Raw genomic sequence first — 16820 nt, 5'->3', positions numbered from 1 at the left:
GTGTTGTCTATGTTTTATGGTCATACGTTGTGTTGTGTGGAATTTATTATTTTCCCCCCTCCCTTATGCTCCGCCCTGAGTGTGGCTACACCAGGGCGTATTGTCAGCAGGCCCTATGATGAAGCATGTCACATACTTCGGTATGTGAGTGAGGGCAGTTTTTCCAATTTATGGATTTGCCTTAGTTTGTCTTGTGGCTTTTGTTGTGTACTCTACACCCCTCTTTGTGTGTGCAAATGTACTGTGGGGGCCTGCTGTTGTAAAATAACTCAAACAGAAAGATATCTGTGCTTTTTGTCGAAAAAAACCCAAAATAAAATGCCGCTAAATGCCGCTAAATTCCCAGATTTGTGCCGCTAAATTTCCTGATTTGTGCCGCTAAATTTACTAGTTCATGCCGCTATATCCTGGGGGGTCTGACTGTACTGTCAATAGACGTTGTTACGCATCTCGCGTGTGAGTTCGCACACGCGTTCCGTGGGCCTCCTATTACTTACCTAGAGTTAGGGTAGGGTGGTCCCAACGATCCTACAGCCTCTGGACAGCTCCATTCCTTCTATCGACTTTCACATTCCATTTACTTAGTATATGGTTTGCCGTGCCCCTAGGGCACCATTATAATTTTGTGCAACTTATCGTATTTTTCCTAAGAGATTGTCATGTGCTCAGCCCTCTGACCTCATAAAGAGTTCAGAGGTGTTTGTTATTAATAAATATATTGTTTATTTTCATAACAACCTGTGTGGTGTCCTTTCATCTGGTATTCAAGAGGTTATATTGTGGCAAAACAACTGGCTTCACATGCCAAAAGAGTTTAGCCTAAGACTGCTTTGTCCATGCTACCATTAGGATAGCTGGTCTATAAGGTTGACTTACAACCAATCACCATAAGGGTTGTTTGGACTGATACAAGGTGATCACTAGAACTAGTGAGCATCATATATCAGGCCAACTTCTCACACCCTGGTCTAGGGTTCTCATGAGCGAGCATTAATGCCATCTGTTTCTATTTACCGCTTTAATTGGAAACCGATGGCGCGAAGGCGGTCAGCGCTGGACGCACTGTTTTTTCTCCATCAGCGGTGGGCATAAGCGCGCGCGAGCACCACTCCGGGGCTTGTTTTAATAGAGCTGTACAATAGCAGATCTTCGGTGACAAGCGCCACGCATTTTTTTTAAATTCCACCTTTAAGGCAAACTTCTCCCGCGCCATCGTTCAGCAGATCTCTTTTGGAGCACACAAGTATGACAGAATCCTGATTACGTGATAAAATCATTTGTCACCAGACAATATGCAACTTTCCGCCATCCCCTTTGCTAATTTCTATACATTTTACCAAAGCTTCTAACCAGCCTCACTTTGCAGCCGAATTTAGGGGAATTGCCGAGGATCACCCAGTGCATCTAAGTGGTTGTAGGAGCTGATCAATGTCTCCGTGTCAGCAACTAAGGACATAGCTAGCACTTTTTCTATCCCTAAATTCCCCTGTTTGTTAAACAAAACTAAAGCCGTACTGCACCCGGCCCTCGAGCAGCCATTTAAATATACTCGGGGCACTTATTTGAAGCGTCAACGGCATTGTATTGATGAAGCCGCATGCGCTAGGTTTGCCATTACAAAGCCGACTCAGCATATTGCATTGGGTGGACTTATTGTGCAAATGAGCAACACAAAATGTGAGTGCACAAAGCTCCAGCTGCCGACTGAAAGAGAACGGCAAAGCTAATTAATACGCTGAGCTATGGGTCCAGACGCTCCAATCACCCCACGCCTGAGGCCCTCGTGCAGCCAGCCCTGGTCCAAGCCCCTCGCCCTCATCATCATTCTTCTTCCTACTCTTCAAAGAGCAGGGCCAAAAGGGGAAAATACAGCTTCAAAAGCCTCCCTCCACGATACCATCCCTCCAGGCGTTCTTTGTACACATGGGTTCAAAGTGCTAGAGATGCTTGGGCTGAAAGAAGTTTGAACACCCCCCTTTTCAGGTCTCACCTGGTGGCGAAAGCAGCACATGCACTGCCCTCGCCATTGCGAGTACCTTTTGGAATCAATTCTGCCGAGGGCTTGCATGCACGTGTCTGCATGGACAAAGATGGCTGCTCTCGCCACTTGTCCATAGCAAACAGCATGCGCTTGTCCGTAGGGACTGTGGACAGTCCCACGCCATTTTGCCATAGCAACGAAAATGCTGCTTCGCCTGTGCTTTTAATTAGCGTGGCCTTCGCGCGATCTCTTTCACTTTCGCGGCCAACCACCTCTCAGAGGCTGGGAAACTGTAACTGGAATTACTGCAGTTCGAAAAAGTTTTGAAAACATGCCTTTCCTGACCTGTCTTAAATGCTACCCTGCCCGAGATGCTTTTGTGTTTATTTATTTTTGTGGGTGATTATAGCACATTATAAGTTTGGACGATGACGATTGAATGGCATCTTACATCCAGCTGACACTTCTTCCTAGGTGCACGGAGAAAGTGGAACCAGCGTCTCAGAGGCCTCTCGTGACCACAGGCGAACCACTCATTATCCTGAACCAACAGCAATCTTGTGGTCAGAAACGATTACATCTTGTGCACCGATGGATATCTTGCACCGCCGTACCAAAAAAAAAAAAAAATAAATAAATAAAAAAAATAAATAGAACTTAAGGCACAGAGATAGCTGCGGTGAAAAAATGCTCACTCTTGCTAAATTAGGTAATAGAGGCGCTGCTACCCACGCCAAGCTGATGAGCGCTGAGTCACTAATTAGAAGGCACATAATGTGCTTGTACGTGGCGCACGCCATTGAGGATGAGCAACGGCCCAAGGCAGCGTTCGCTATGCACACAGATCATTCGATAAGCAAATAATCTGGTACTTGAGTGACAGGGGGAATAAGCTGTTCTTTCTTCCCCTCTATCATCATCTTTGGCCAATGGTCTTCACTGTACACTTCTCCACTGTCCCGTCAGCTCTCAAGCAATTTTCCTGCAGGGTCATTTGAAGGTGCGCGTTATGTAAAATAGAACACGCCTATAACACACAGTGTTGCATAGATCTCAAGACCCTTCGGGGACGAGTCACTCACTCGATATATGTATATGGGCACACTGCAGAGGCATAACGTAGGCCCCAGCAGCGCAGGGGAAGGGCAGGCAACCCTCCATTCACCCCCGGTCCTTCATGTGGGGTCCCATTCAGCCAGGGCTTTCAGTGGGATGAAAAAACTGAAGGGTCTCTCAAAAAGGCGTGGCCAATATAATTAAGGGTGTCACTAAAAATTACATATGCTAGAAATCTGTGCTTAGCAGTGTCCCGTCCGAATTGTATTTTGCTGTTTCTGTCATTGCATCCATATATATGAAACAACAAGTAACATATTACCTACAACAAGTAACATCATACCTACAAGCAACAGGACTATTTGCTTTGTCAATGGTCGTTAGTTGCATTAAAAAAAATAAGCAGCAACTATGGCTTGTATTTTTTATTTAAAAAGCTCCCACATAAGGACCTGGTGACACCACAACAATGTTGCTGCTCCTGAATTTAAAAAAGAGAAGGGAAATCCAGAGAGAAAATGACTCTTTAAAGGATTTCTCTTCCCCTACAGCACTCACCTGGCATGACACCATGCTATAACTTCTCCACTAGTGAGAAGTGAGCAGTGTGAGCACGCGCACATCGATGTGCCTGCTGTCACTGCAGTCCGGGAACAAGCGTTAAAAATGCAATATGTCTCGCCTTTGATTAAGTTAAAGCCATTTGCTTTACTATACAATACCATAAGCAAAGCAAATGGCTTTAACTTAATCAAAGGCGAGACCTATTGCATTTTCAATGCTTGTTTAATTTTAAGGCACTCCAAGAACGTGAAACAGAGTGCGAATGGAGCACACATATGCAACAAAAAATAATACACAGAGAACGTCCTTGGGATTTTACCTACGATGTGGAGTGCCACTTTAAGAATTCACACTGCTCTCTTGATTGTAATGTACAGTGGCCTATCGGCCTAAGCTGCCATCTGGGGAAACCGATTGGAGTTTAGGCGTCGGCTTGACACACTGACATTCTAGGCGGACGCATCAGATCTGATCTTGTGTAATGTGGCTTTCAGGTAAAGTGCTCTGGTGCCTTTGGGCTCTGGGCCAGATGTACGACCATTGGCATTAACGACTTTCTAAGAAAGACAGCACGCACATAAAAACACTCTCTGAATGCAACATACACTCCACACAATACCACTCAGTGCCACATAAATATATGCTACATAATTACACTGCACTCAATGCAACACACGCTCCAAATAATACCACTCAGTGCCACATAATTACACTCTACTGAATACAACATACATTCCCCGTAATACCACCAATCAACATTAATGCACTCCACACCATGACACAATGTCACTAAACATAATTTCACTCAACACCAGTTTCAAGTCACGCAATCCAACACCACACATTTCCAATACACACCAAACAACATATTTCAACTCCACAATCCACAACGTACCTCCAATCCACACCATATAGTGTCACCACCTGAGCACCAAACATCATTCACCACTACCATTGTGCATCAGCGCACCACCGAAGCATCACATCAGTCTGCCCTTGGATTCTGGCATCTGTTGATTCTCCCCTCGTGTCCATCCGCTGCTCGTGTTCTAATTAAATTACTGTTTTCAAACCTCCACTCCCCCGTTATTTATGTCCCGCTCCCCCATAACAAAAAATATATAACAAACAAGCATGAGAACAGGCAGGAAGAAGTTGCCAGCAGTGCAAGTACAAAAAAACTAGAAGACATTTTTTATGTCAATCTTTTTTTAATCAGGTTTTTCAGTTGTATATAATGACGTCTTCGTTTGTATAAAAGGTAACAAAAATGCTTACCACTTTTTATTGTAACTTTTCAACATAATGCACAGCAGCCACAATGCTCTACAACATAGTCAAAAGTTTTGGCTAAACACATAAGGTCCCAAAGGCGAGACCTATTTGCGATGCCAATGCTTGTTCTAATATGTGCACCCTACAAGTGTTTACTATGGTACACTGTTGATGATGAGTATGTATAATGTTTTATGCTAAAGGTAGCCCTGCCAGTAGTTACTGGTTATCCCTAACTGTAATGTTTATGACAGTGGCCCAATTGGCCAAGTGATTTATGTATTCCCTGTGAAGTCTTGACCAGTGCTTGGTGGCACAGTAATATATGTGATCTAATGTGTTTTTATGGATAGTACAAAGGAGATTTGTATATAACTTTATGTGGAGTCTCTTTTGTGGTGTACCTAGTGTGTTACTGCTGTGTGAGTGTGTTGCGAAAACGCTTTACACATTGCATCTGGAATAAGCCTGACTGCTCTGCCAAGCTACCAAGGGGGTGAGCAGGGATTATCTTCGGTGTTTAACTCCCTTGCCCTGACTAGAGAGGTGGGTTCTGCCTGGCTTAGGTGCATACCCTAGCCAACCAGAAACCCCATTTCTAACAGATTCCTCATATAATTGTTTCAGAAGGGGAGCAACTAGGGGATTATAAGCTTTAAAATATTCAGCGGGTAGGCCAGCAGGTCCCGGTGTCTTGCCAGTAGCAAGTGCGCGTATACTTTCCTGGATTTCAAACAGAGTAATAGCTTCCTCCAACTCCTCCTGCTGCTCAGATGTGAGGCAGGCAACAAAAGTAAGGAAATGAAAGCACCAAGAGCTACTGGGCCAGTCATCCCCGTTGATTGATATAAGGAGGCATAGTGGAAAGGTTTGTTGATATCTCACTCTGTGTGTGAAGCAGTGAGCCTGGATAGGTATTGACGAATAAGCCAATCCAGTAAAGGACCCGATCTGCGGGCAGCAGCGTGTGAGCGGGCCGTGTGGGCTGCATAAGTGAGGCAGCGCAGTCTTTCAAATAGCACCATTTGTTCCTGGTGCCAAACGGCGCCATTCTGCCAGATCGTGTACCGACAAGGGTATCTGGGTGTAGAAGTGTGCTCTCAATGCGGGTAAGGTTGCACTCAAAAGATTTGCGCATATTCCATAATGTACGCAAGAAGTTTCCGCACATAGTGACTTTGGATGCGTCCCACTCAAGGAGTCTTGTGGACGCTGTGTCGTGATTATGATCAAATTATTCAGTTATGGTAGCTCCAAGGGAAGGAGGCCGCCAAGTGGAAATAATAGGAGTGGTGTTATCCCATGCCATTTGCAAAAATTGTGGATTGTGATCAGAGTGAGTCCAGCCCAAGTGGTTGTTTGCGATGCAGTGGGAATCAGATTATCACTTATTTCAATAATTATCAAATTGAGCCATCTATAGCAGATCGGGGATGAACACAACATGAGAAATGTGTGTGTTCGATGTTTCTTCTATGTAATCGCTCACACTCTAATCACTAACAGTTACTCAAATCAGATACCTCAAATAACCAGACTGAAGGAGTGATCAAAAGATATAAATCATATATATCACCACAATGCAATGACAAGAGAAGGAAAAACTGTAATCCAAACAAAGTAAGGCTAGAAAACACATCAGTAAAGCTACTTCAAACATCCAGAAAAAACTAGAGCAAAAGATCCTAGAAGAAATTAACATGACACCCTCCCACAAATGGGCCTCCTCTAATTGGGTCACAGTCACTGCCCCCGTTCACTCTTGACCTCTTCCCCTATGGGCACTGCACTCAAAAACATACATAACAGAAGCCAATTTATTAAAGATGTCCAATGTTGCTAATGCAATTTTGTCACAAATGGCTACCAGGCTTTCAAGAACCACCAAAGAATCCAACGATACATTCTTTGCTGGCATCACCTGTTTCTTAGAGATCTGCACAAGCCTGGCAGCTCTGATGAATGCTTTCCACATTGTAGACGTGTTATTTTATTCATATCTCTCACAGATATACCACACTAAACCATTATCCAGTTTAAAGTGATATTCCCTTCCAGTATTTTTTCTTGTGGCTTGGGTGCCATGCTGCCAGTAGACTACCTCCCACCCTCTCACTCTCCCACTTCCCCCCTCCCTCCGCCCCCCACAGCCCACAGGCCTCCTGGGCCTAGCCTCATGTGTGCGCCACTGCATTTCCTGCCTGCACGTGCACATCACTCTCTACGGAGGGCTCATTATGTCGGTGGCCTGCAACGACTGACCCACTCGGAGGCTAAAACTAGCATGGAACTGTTGAGCCAGCCATCGCCTAGGCACCTTGGCATCCTACCCCGTGGTGGCCGCCAACTTTAAGTAAGGCGCTGGGCCTCAGCTGTTCTCCTTCCAATTGGCTCCCACATTGGCCCTTTAGGACCCAGCTGAACAAAACTGGTAGCATCTTGTCCCCCCCACCCCTCCTCCCAGAGTGTCTGACAGCCATGCACAGATGACTGCTTTACCATATGGGAAGAGTGACCCCTCCTACCCTCGACTGAGCCGAGCGAGAGCTACAGAGGTGGGTGTTCCTACTCTGCTGCTCCACACCATTCCTAGGGTACTCTCCCCTGGCCCACCTCCAAGAGCTGTGTCAACTCTCCTCCACTCTAGAGGACCCTGCAACTGAGCCACGAGCAACGCTGCCCTGCAACCCATCTCCGAGGCTGGATGTTCTCCATGACCACCTCCATTGCACATCCTTTTAGGGTAGAGGTCTTCTATCTGTGGGGCGCAACCCCCAGGGGGGCCGTGGAGTATTGGGAAGGGGGTCTCACATTCCCCAGCTTCATTTGTGCCTGCAATCCTAAACGTTTGCTTTCGTGTTGGAAAAAGACAGCAGTCCTGGGACGGCTAATTTAAATCGTTATCAGCTGAAGTTTTATCAATTGAGTGTCTAGGGCTGTGAAAAGTTTTTGTGCCAGGGTTTTTGCTTGCCTAAAAGAAATGCAAATGTGCCTATCAGTTAATCTTCAAGTGTAAAGGGTGCTTGGTAGTGGTTCTGCTTTAAATGCTCAAATCACTTCAAGCTTTGTGATGACAAAGATTTGTTTTTTTGAGTGGTTGTGCAAAGAGTTAACAAGTGGGCTGTGAAAGGCTTGTTTTTAATTTTAACAGCATTTACAAAGCCCTTAGTAACTCTCAAGAGGTGCTGAAGGCATAGTTATGTAAAAATAAAAATGTGCATTACATATGCTCTGGTATTACTAAAATCTACATTTTGGAAGCACCATTTTATTGTAACACTATTTGCACGTTTTGCAGCACTCTATCTTACACCGTGTGTGTAAGGCAAGTACAAAATAATGACTTACATTCACAGTGCCTTCTGTCATAGGCTCTGACCTTGTAGCACTAAAAATACACATCACTATTCTCCACTGCACCAATCAAGACTTAATTATGTGGCTTTCTGGTTACATACACATAGACACCTGCAGTGCATTAACTAATAGAGGTTCCATAATACACTACAGTGCATTCCTCACTGATTAGCGACTTTTTAAATTTATTTTTCATTATGCTGCCCATCATTTTATATGTAGATACCTGATGGTAAAACATAGCAGCACTAGTCACTGCATTGCCTTACTCTGCGTTAAGGAGGTGTTCCATGGGCTTTGCGTGGAGTTCCCATGCAACACCTATGGGATTGATGCTGCCCCATATTTACAAAATCAAGTAAACCTGGGGCAGGTCCAAAATGGATATCTCACCAGCAGAGGCGTAACGAGGAGAAATGTTTTCATTTTTCGTTGTTGTTTCCTCTGTCCATGTGTGCTGCGTTCTGTAGCTCACCAGGAAAGAGGAAAACGCCACTCGGGATTGTTTATGTGAAAGAAGGGTCCCCTTCCTGTAAAAAACAATCCTGCCTATGTTGGTGCTACACAGCAATTTGTGCGCCAATGCAATGGGAAAGGACAGGAATGCACTGTATTTCATAAAAACAGTGCATTCCTGCTCTTTAAAACTGGTGTAGGGCAGCGCCGCAAGAAGACTTGCAGCGCTGCCCTACGCCAATACCTCATAAATTAGGCCATTTATTTTTAGCTAAACCTTTGACAACACACCTAAGCTCACTGACCTTCGATAGCTGTCGTTGATGAGGAGTAGAAGATTCTAGAATTTTTTGTCAGAAGGGGGTTCTTAAGCCTACAAAAGTTTAACAAGGGGGTCTCCACATCAAAAAGTTTGAAGACCTCTGTTTTAGGGCAACCAGGGCCCCCATATGCCTGCAACTGCTCGAGAGGCCCCCTTTTGGAGCAGGCCCCCACTCCCTCTGCAACTTGGGGACTCAGGCTCTCCAACCAGCCTATGGCTTGCTATGGGGAATTTCCACACAACCAACTCTGATCATCCCCCCTCTGGTCAGGTACCGCAGCCTATTGGGCGGGGCTATCAAAGGCCAGGCTGCTAACCTGTTGGAGCTGATCTTCAAGGCCATCGACACATAGCACTGGAAGCCAAACTTGACACCATTGCAATAGACGCTGGACTGCTGAGTGCCTACAAGCGAAAGCTTGCAAAGTTTGTCACCCTCACAGACAGGAAACACTACCTTCACCCAACTACTCAGAACCATCAACGTCAGCTCTCGGACTTGCCACAGAATGTCCTGTTCCTTTATGGTAGAGCAGAGGACCACTCAAGCAGAAACAATCTTCGGGTGGTTGGTCTCCAAGAAGGGACAGAGGAATCCAACGCTGTGGACTTCCTAAAACAATGGATTAAATCCATCACACCAGCATCAAAAATGTCCTCCATTCTTTTCCACTGAAAGGGTGCACCACATTTTATCTAAGCACCAGTGTCCAGGAGCGCCCTCATGGCCCTTGTTGGCTAGACTGCTGCAAGCGCATTGAATATGAGCATCATCCGATCCTGATCTTGCCAGACTACATCCTGGTGGTTTAACATCACGGGCCTCCTTTATGGAGGTGAAGAGGCAACTTTGGAACATGGATGTCAAATACTCCCCTCCCCCTCCAGACTAAACTTAGAATTTTGACTGATCGCAACGCCCTGTTTGTCACTGACCCTACAGAGGCCTGAGACTGGGCAGAGGAGCCCCCTCTCAGGTGGACTAACTCCACTACAGACCCTCAAACCGCACAGCTGACCACCACTCTCAACCTCAGTCACATCCGTCAGGACCTACTCCTTCTGTAGACCAGAGATGACAAGCAGGCGGCTCTGGACACAACGGCGGCCTTAGGTGACTAGCTTCAGTGCTGGGTCCATTACATCTTTCTGGTTCACCACCTTTAGGGACCCCCCCTCCGAGACAGCAGAATGGTTGATAAAGTCTCTGATTGTGCCTTCTATATCATTGGGAGCTCTGTCTCCCTCTCCTTCCCCCGGATGACCCTAGCTTTTCCTAGTCTAGCAATTCGGCTCCTCTTCGGCCTCGTCCTAATTGCTTTGTCCTTACAGGCCCTGCAAGCCCTTACCACCCGTGGCCCACCTTCACTTTGCAAGCCCTGGGTCACCTGCCCTTATGCCTACCACCATGATCGCTGCTGTCACACTGACTTCTCCTTATTATCATTAGTGTTCCCCTAATGCAGCGGCGTAACCCCAGCATTCCCCTGCTCGCAATGGCAGGGGGTTGAAAATCTCCTTCCTCCATCTCACATGCCTGCCCCGCGAGTAAGACAGTATACCCTACTGCCCTGGAAACATTCAAGGTATACACACAACTAGTCAGCACTATAAGATTTACTAAGTTCTAAAATGTAAAAATGCCAATTTTGTGCTTCAAGAGACCCATATCACAGCCCTGAGGTACTCTGACTTCAAAAGAGGCGGCATGAACAAATTTCTCCTCAACGTTCTACATTCGCTCATGGGGTCCTGATCTGGGTTTAACCGGCCATCCCAATTACACCCAGACCACTGTGATAAACCCCAAGGGTAGACATGTCTTCATCGAGGGCTCCTTGGATGGTAAGCCCCTGGCCTTTGATTCCCTCAACACCCCAAATGTTGATCACCCGGCATTCTTAGTAGACCTCTTGCTTACCCTTTCCCAATGGGCAGATCTCCCATGGGTCACTAGTGGTAACTTTAATGCTGTCCTAGAGGTCAGTGTTGACAGGTTCCATCACCCTCGCCATCACGTCCCCCAAATAGGCAACGGCAAAGCTATAATCGCCTGGTTCATCCACTGGTCTCTCCTTGATGTCTGGCACCACCACAAACTAGCTCTCCAGCTCTACTACTACTCTGCCCCACAGAGCTGGCTTGTGCGACTTGAGAGCATAGTTTGCTCAGCTCACCTGTGCTCTAACTTTGCTTCCTCCAGTTACGTAGGCCGCTCCATTTCTGACCATGGATGTGTTATCACATTGCTGACTTAGGCACTCCAACCCTAACCCCATTCCCATTTGGCACTTACAAGGGCCCAAGTTCGAGGACCCCTAATCCACTCCTCTCTGACTTCCGCCGTACAGGAATATCTCGGCACCAATGTGCATTAAAAGCATTCAAAGGGAAAGGATGTGCCCTAACAGCTAGGGCTGCCAATCTCAAATCCGAGGAACTAGGTTTGAGTCTCTGCAATGACACTCAACATCCTGTGATTCTGGGCAAATCACTTAATCTTCCAGTACCTAACAAAAATGAATGTGTCCAATATGGCTACAGGTGGCTGCAATGGTTGCCAAGAGGAACATTGCTGGGGCATGGGGGGCGACTCAGCCGCCTACAGTCTCCCAGTGGGAAAAAGATATGGATTGGTGCTGCGCAGTGGAAAAAAACAATCTACAAAAGCCGGGGAGGCCCCAAGAAATGGGAGAAAATTTGGCAACGGTGGGAAGACTATAGGGGGTATAGACTAGTTAGGTGGGGAGGGACAGGGAGACCGGACAGCTGGTATCTATAGGAACCACTAATATCATTACATGTTTTTGTAAAGTGGAATTTGTATGCCACTGAAATTGTATCTAACGCAACTTATGAATAAGATTATGATTACGCAAGCTGAATACTGTTTAATAAAAAGAAGTTTAAAAGAAAATAATGAATGTGTCCTTATGTAACGTAACCGGCTGCTCATGTAAAGTGCTCAGATACCGGGTACCTTTGGGTCAAGTTTGCACTATATAAAACTGAGAGGAAAAAAACCAAGCTTGAGACTTATTGAAAGGGACGCCCTTAAAACAATGGTCCGCCTCCACCCTATTCGCTATATGGCAACAGTCCATGGGGTCCTTGAGGAAAACCTCTTGAGAGCTTAAAATGCTTGTACCCACCTTGGTACAAAAGGGGGTGGTGATGGACGGAGCATCTGAACCAATCAAACACTCACACCCAGTCAATAGATCTGGGTTTAATCCATCACCGTTCTTTAGCCCACTCTGCCACCCCAGTTCAGACATGGCCATATCCATCACCACTCCCTTTAGTACCACTTTGTTCGCCATAAGTTGGCAGGGTATGCTCAGACGTGAGTCCCTTGCTCACTTTGCCACTGGATTCAAGCAAGCCGGGCTGAAGACGGCTGAAATGCCAGAAACCGGTCCTCGGAAGCTTGTTTCCGGTCCAGGGAAGGCATGGCTTGGCAGTTCGGGCTGGACTGTTCCCATGAGGCACAGAGTCAGACTGATTTGCACATGGCCATGTCTGAACTGGGGTGGCTGTTGACTGGGTGTGAGTGTTTGATTGGTTCAGATGCTCCGTCCATCACCACCACCCCCTTTTGTACCACTTTGTACCCACCTTGAGCGCCAAGTTGTCCTGAACTCCTCTTTCCTGAGGGCTCTCTCTAAAGCTGGCGCCAACTAAGCCGCCCTCTCGGAGAGACTTAGGCATCTGAACTACACTGCTTCTGCAAATCACAGGCACTCAAAGAGCAGCAAGGCCTGCAGGCTCCTTGCCTGGTTCCCCCCACCCCTGGGACACCACTTACATACCCACCATCACGCTCTGTGACCCCACTAGAGTGACGCTGTACTGTCAAAAGGTAATCCTTGCAGAGGTTCTAGACATTTATTGTCATTTCTATGCAGAAGACACCGATTCCCAATGGGTCCGTGCACACAACTTTCTCGCTGACCTTTCTCTCTTGTGCTTACCAGCTGCCTCTCGCCCAATCGTCCACCAGCAGTAAAAGCCGCCATCAAAGACCTTGCGGCGGGCAAAATGCCTGGTACTGATGGCCTACCACTAAATTTTTACCCCACCTACTACACAATCTTAGTTCCCAAGTTAGCAGAGCTCTATGAAGCAGACTTGATGGATGGCTTCCTACCTCTGTCGCTCCAAGAGTCATTGCTTGTGACAATTCCAAATCAGTGCTCCCCACTGAAGGACCCGACATCATATAGGCCGATTGCCATCATCAACCAAGATTACATGATCCTCTGGAAAATCCTGGATACTCAGACACTGCCCTTACTCCCGATCTAATTCACTCCGATCAGAACAGATTTATCCCCAGCAAGATAACACTTAATCTTCACCTGCTCTACAGATTCATGGAAGAAGCTCCCCAGGTCTGGCTTTGCACAAAGACCTTTAGCCTTGACTTCAGCAAGGCATTTGAATCCAGCTGTGAGATGTTCTCCTCCAGCTGTGGGATTTCCTCCTCATTGTTCTCTAGCATTTTGGTTTTGGCAAAACTCAATTGATTCTCTCGCTCACTGTGGATCCCTCCAATGCCAACTTTTGCAACGCCATGACCAGTGTAGCCAAATAGCTCCAACTCAACTACGACAAAACGGATGTACTGATCTTCAGGAAGAACACCTCTGCATGGCACCACAGCTGATGACCTGCAAACCTGGACCTACACCCACACCGATCGACCATGCACGCAACCTCGGCATCATCCTTGACAGCCAACTGATAACAGGTCAACACACAATCACCTCCTCCTGCTTCCACACACTTTGCATGCTCTGCAGGATCATCACATGGATCCCAACCAGGCCTCGTCACCAGAGGCCTCGACTATGATAAAGCACTCTATGCGGACATCTCCAGCCAGCTAATTAAGACTCCAGACCCTACAGAACACCGCAGTCAGACTGATCCTGGACCTCCCCAAATGAACCCACATCGCCCTCCACCTGAGAGACCTCCACTGGCTCCCTATCCAGAAGAGATGCCAGTTCAAGATCCTCAGACATACCTACAAAGCCCTCTATGGCTTAGGACCTGCCTACATCCACCATCAACTTAACTTCCACCAACCCACTAGACACCTGCACTCCACTGCACTCACCATTGCACGCACCCTACACGTCCGTCGCAGCCGTAGCGATGGGCGCTTCTGCTCCTACATACATTGCTGCCAAGACCTGAAACTACCTTCCCCTCCATCTCTGTACAACCCCCTTACTGGCAGACTTCAGAAAGATACTCAAGACCTGGCTCTTCGACAGAGACACAGAGCCCAGATACCCCTCGGGTGACAGCAGTGCACTTTACAAATGCTGTTGATTGATGGAGTGACTGAGTTATCCGAATCATCAGTTTGCTTTACTTCCGGCCCCAGGTTGAGGTATCCAGTTGCAAGACTGGCTTCATGCGATCTCACTCTATGCTGATGATCTCCTGATTTACCTCAGATATCTTGTTTATGACATCTGGCCTACATGTGAACGGAGCAAAATCCTACGCTTACCCGCTTGCTCCCGCTGTCCCAGAGTCGGAGTCTGACCTCTGGCTAGGTGAGAATTCCTTCCATTGGGAGAGTACCTCTTTTCGTTACTTGGGGATCAGGATATTTCACTCCGATCAAGACTTGCTGGATGGCAACCTGACGAAAGCCGTTACCTCCCTGACATCCCAAGGGCAGTTTTGGAAGACACTGCCCCTAGCTCCGATTGGGTGAAACATCCTCCCTCGCCTTTTCTAACATTTTACTAATGTACCTGTCACACTCCTCCAAAAGTTCTCCGCATCCTTGGATTCATTTTATCTATTTTTATTTTATTATTTTATTTATTCATTGAGCTCTTCTGGCATGCAGGTCGAAGAGTGGTGCTTATCAAGCTGCGCCTTCCAACTGGCAGGGATGAATTGGGGGCCCTGGGCTTTGTACTCTACTTCCTTTCTGTCAAGCTACAGTGGCTCAGTGGTTGGATGGTGGGACTTTTCATTGAGGAGACATGTGCAGAATGGTCACAGCTCCAGCCTGATGAGCTCCTTATCGCTGGCCTCCTGTGTATAGGCCACCTCCCCCAACTGCTCCAAGTATGCGCTATGGCCATTTGCCCGGACCATGTGCCAAACTAGAAGCACCCTCCCTTATACTCCCCACCATACCCCTTTGGGGTATGTCCAACCTCCACGGCCGTCTTCGTTCGCGGGTCGACACTGGTCGGGCAGCATTTTTAGTGCTGCTCGACATGTCGGCTGCGTTCGATACGGTCAACCACGCCACACTAATTAGCAGGCTGGAAGAGATTGGAGTAGCAGGCTTGACCCGGGATTGGCTAGTTTCTTACCTCTACAACAGGCACCAGGTGGTGGCTCTGCCGCCTTTCAGTTCTGCCATCAGAAAGGGGTGCCTCAGGGGTCGGCAATTAGCCCTATTTTGTTCAACCTGTACCTCCGCCCTCTGATCAGGCTGATTAAATCCTTTGGCATCTCGGTTATTAATTACGCGACGATACGCAGCTCATTTTCTCCCTGGAAGGCAGAGACGCCGTTTCTAAGGAGACTTTCCATCGCTGAATGACAGCGACTGCGGACTGGTTGAGATGTAACTCCCTCCAGTTCAATGGATCTAAGACTGAGGTGCTGTATTGCTCTTTGGACCGCACCCCTCGCCCCCTGCCGACTGGTTTTTGGCCAGCCTCGTCTATGGGCATGGCTAGGGCAGCGGATGCTGCTCGTAATTTGGGCGTCATGTTCGGCCCAAATTTACAGTTAGATGCCTTTGTAAATAAGACAATTGCCACATGTATGATGCTGCTCCGTACATTGTGTAAGATACTTCCCTTGCTTCCGGCACATCTTAGACCGGAAGTAGTGCGTAGTATCATTCTTAGCAGGCTGGATTACTGCAACGCACTACTTCTGGGTGCCCCCAGCACCTTGATTAGCAAGTTGCAGCGCATACAGAATATGGCAGCTAAGCTGGCTCTTTCTCGGATGCGCTCGGCCTCTTCTTCTTTGGCGCTAAAAGACCTTCACTGGTTACCTGTACATCAGCGCATTTGCTTTAAGGCGTCTTGCATAGTCTTTAGGGCTCTCCATGGACAGGGGCCTGTTGCGCTGCAAGATCTCTTTTCATGGTACTCAGCAGCCAGACCTCTACGGTCCTCCTCTGCTTGCTTGGTGACAGTTCCTAGGATCCAGAGGGTCCGGATGGGCGACCGCTCCTTTGGCTTCACTGCTGCCAAGCTTTGGGAATTCTCTTCCCCTGTTCTTGAGGAGCATGAAGGAACTTTCCTCCTTTAAAAGAGGGCTGAAGTCTTACTTTTTTCCCAGGGCAGTGTAATTTGTGTGATTGCATGAAGTTAGGTAGAGTCAAAGCGCCAGGATACCTTCTGGGTGACAGTTCGTGCTATAAAAGTATGCAATACATACATACCTCAGTCAGGATAACTTGACGCACTGGCACCGCCCCATATTGATGCCCTGAGTGCCTAACTTGAGGATGGCTGCCTCCTCGGGTTTGAGGACCTCATCGACCAGTTTGCACTGCACAGAGGACAATATTTTACTTACGATGCAAATAACTCATTCTCCACTGTATTTAATCTATCACAGACACTAGGCCCGAGACACTCCTTGGTCCAGGCCTTCTACACAAAGGTGGCTTGGTGAAGCCATGTCACTTGGTTTTACAAAGTTTTCTTGCCTTATTTTATCTGCTCCTTCGACTCCCTTAAAGAGAAATGGGAGGACGACGCTGGTAAGGTCTTCTACAGCTCGGAATGGACTCGAGCACTTGTC

The 16820-nt window shown here is 47.3% G+C and overlaps 1 protein-coding gene across 1 annotated transcript in view; it reads right to left on the bottom strand.

Moving 5' to 3' along the window:
- The window catches only part of LRPPRC (leucine rich pentatricopeptide repeat containing), an 848306-nt gene that overhangs the window by 660071 nt on the left and 171415 nt on the right, over positions 1-16820 (bottom strand). The window lies entirely within an intron of this gene.

Source organism: Lissotriton helveticus, chromosome 6 (assembly GCF_964261635.1).
Source record: "Lissotriton helveticus chromosome 6, aLisHel1.1, whole genome shotgun sequence".
NCBI lineage: Eukaryota > Metazoa > Chordata > Amphibia > Caudata > Salamandridae > Lissotriton > Lissotriton helveticus.
This window is presented reverse-complemented; position numbering and strand designations above follow the sequence as displayed.